Here is a 2914-nt window from a genome sequence, read left to right as displayed (position 1 = left end):
TCTTTCATCAATTTTGGGAAAGTATCAGCCGGATCTCTTTAAATATAGCCTTTCCCATATTCTCTTTATCCTCTGAAATTCATGTGAGATCTTTACATTCTAATCTTCACATCTCTTAACTTATTTTTCATTTTTTATTTCTGCCTCTCCATACTGCATTTCAGGTAATTTCTTAAATTCTATATTCCAGTTTACTCAATTACTCTTCAGTTGTGTCTGGTCAGTTGTTTACTTTGTCTATGTAATCTCCAACTGCAATTATTAAATATTCCACTTTAAGAAATTCTACTTGCTTATCAAAGTATTTTTCTTTTTTTTTTTTTTACCATAATCAAAACTTTATTGAAAAACTGACACCAAAATAGGTGATTACTGTTGTATACCCTACAAAATCAAATGTAATTGCATTGTCTTGGTAGATTAACTAGAATTACTGAATTTATGATAAAGCTTTCTATGATAACACAAATTCAGGAAATCGGGTGGATCATTAGTGTTGCTTTCTTCTAAATGAACACCCTTCTGTGAGGCTGGCCTTTCCTCCTGTAGGCTGGCACAACATTGTCGAACAACCCACACAAAGAACCATTATCTGCGCATGGCTGAAAACCGTGGTGATCTTGTAGCAACCTGGACATTTCACATCCATAAAGTAGGAATTTGGACTTTGAACGAGGCATTTTTTTTTATGTTTTTTCTTCTCCTCTTCCAAGGATGGATGTAATAAATCTCTGGCCAGAGGCATGTCGATCGCATTGCCAGCTCAGCCAGACCAGAGCTCAAAGGCGACCCCCCTAAGTGTTTTTCAATAGGTGGACGGATAAAGAAAATGTGGTATGCATACACAATGGAATACTACTCAGCCATAAAAAATAAGGAAGTCCTGTCATTATGACAACATGGATGAGCTTGTTGGACATTATATTAAGTGAAATAAGCAAGGTACAGAAAGACACGACCTAACTCAAATGTGAAATCTAAAAAAGTTGATCTCATAAAAGTAGAAAGTAGAATGGTAGTTGCCAAGGGCTGGGGTGGTTGGGAGGAAGGGAAAATATTAGCAAGAGGTTGGTCAAGGCCGGGCATAGTGGCTCACGTCTATAATTCCAGCTCTTTGGGAGGCAGAGATGAAAGGATTGCCTGAGCCCACAGGTTCGAGATCAGCCTGGGCAACTGAGTGAGACCTCATCTCTATAATAAATCAAAAAATAAGCTGGGCATGGTGATGCCTGCCTGGTAGTTCTCGCTACTTGGAAGACTGAGGCAGAAGGATCACCTGAGCCCAGCAGGTTGAGGCCGCGGTGGCTGTGAGCATGCCACTGCACTCCAGCCTGGGTGACAGAGTGAGACTCCAAAAAAAAAATCAATAAACCAGTCAGGCACAGTGGCTCACGTCTATAATCCCAGCAATTTGGGAGATCAGGTGAAAGGATTGCCTGAGCTTCACAGGTTTGAGACCAGACTGGGAAAATAAATAAAATTTTTTTAAAAATTAGCTGGGAGTGGTGGCGCATGTCTGTAGTTCCAGCTGCTTGGAAGGCTGAGACGGAAGGATCATCTGACCCCAGCAGGTCAAGGCTGTGGTGGCCATGAGTGTTCCATTGCAGTGCAGCCTGGGTGACAGAGTGAGATTCCAACTCAAAAAAAAAAAAAAAAAATGCTAGTCAAGGAATACAAAATTTCAGTTAGCTAGGAAGAATAAGTTCGAGAGAGCTATCATACAACATGGTGACTATAGTTAATAACAATATACTATATTCTTGAAAAATGCTAAGAGAATGAATATTAAGTGCTCGCGCCACAAAAATGGTAACTATGGGCCAGGCTCGGTGGCTCAGCCTATAATTCCAGCACTTTGGGGGACCAAGGCAAGTGGATTGCCTGAGCCCATGGGTTCAAGACCAGCCCAGGCAACTTGGTGAGACCTCATCTCTACAATAAAACTTTTTTAAAAATAGCTGGGCATGATAGTATGCACCTGTAGTTCTGGATACTCAGAAGGCTGAGGCAGAAGGATCACTGGAGCCCAGCAGGTCGAAGCTGGGGTGGCCGTGTGCGTGAGTGCCACTACACTCCAACCTGGACAAAGGAGTGAGACTCCAACAAAAAAAAAAAAAAAAGGTAATTATGGCCAGGTGCAATGGTTCACACCTATAATCCCAGCACTTTGGGAGGCCAAGGTGGGTGGATTGCATGAACCCAGAGTTAGAAACCAGCCTGGGTAACATAGTAAAACCTCATCTCTACAAAAAATTACAAAATTAGCCAAGCATGGTGGTATGTGCCTGTAGTCCCACCTACTCAGGATGCTGAGGTGGAAGGATCACCTGAACCCAGGAGGTCAAGGCTGCCTTAAGCTGTAGATCTCATCATGATCATGCCACTACACTCCAGCCTGGGCAACACAGTGAGACCCCAATTCAAAAAAAAAAAAAAAAAGAGATAACTGTGAGATAATGCATAAGTTAATTAGAATTAGTCATTCCATAATGTATAGAATGGGGGGCAGCTATAGGTGCCCAAAAGCTATAGGTGCTTCAAAACATCATGTACACAACAAACACATACAATTTTATCTGCCAATTTAACACAATATTAATTCTTTAAAATTTTTTTAAAAGTTCTATTTGCATCTTTCTAAAATCTGCCTTGTCATTGTCACTTTTGATAGTCTACTGTCCTTTGCCCATACTTTTGATAAAATCTTATTTCTTTAAACATGCTAAAATAGTTATCTTATATTCTGAGCCCTTAGAATTTTACTGTCTACTTCACAGCAACTTGGATGGAGTTAGAGTCTATAATTTATGAGTGATTTCTCACAGAAACAAAGAACTGAGTACCACATGTTCTCACTCATAAGTGGACCTTGAACAATTATCATAATACTATAAGAAAGGGATTGGCAGTATTG

The 2914-nt window shown here is 40.4% G+C and overlaps 1 pseudogene across 1 annotated transcript; it reads right to left on the bottom strand.

Annotated features, from left to right (window-relative positions):
• Positions 1–304: 304 nt before the first annotated feature.
• Positions 305–775, bottom strand: LOC110595494 (annotated as a pseudogene). Its single transcript, XR_002481881.1, has one exon. The product of XR_002481881.1 is annotated as a 40S ribosomal protein S27-like pseudogene (transcript).
• Between the last annotated feature and the right edge of the window lie 2139 nt (positions 776–2914).

The sequence above is a fragment of the Carlito syrichta genome, unplaced genomic scaffold (assembly GCF_000164805.1).
Source record: "Carlito syrichta isolate Samal-C Ts95f unplaced genomic scaffold, Tarsius_syrichta-2.0.1 Scaffold302355, whole genome shotgun sequence".
In the NCBI taxonomy this organism is placed as follows: domain Eukaryota; kingdom Metazoa; phylum Chordata; class Mammalia; order Primates; family Tarsiidae; genus Carlito; species Carlito syrichta.
Note: the sequence above shows the minus strand (reverse complement) of the source record. Positions and strands in the feature narration are given on the sequence as shown.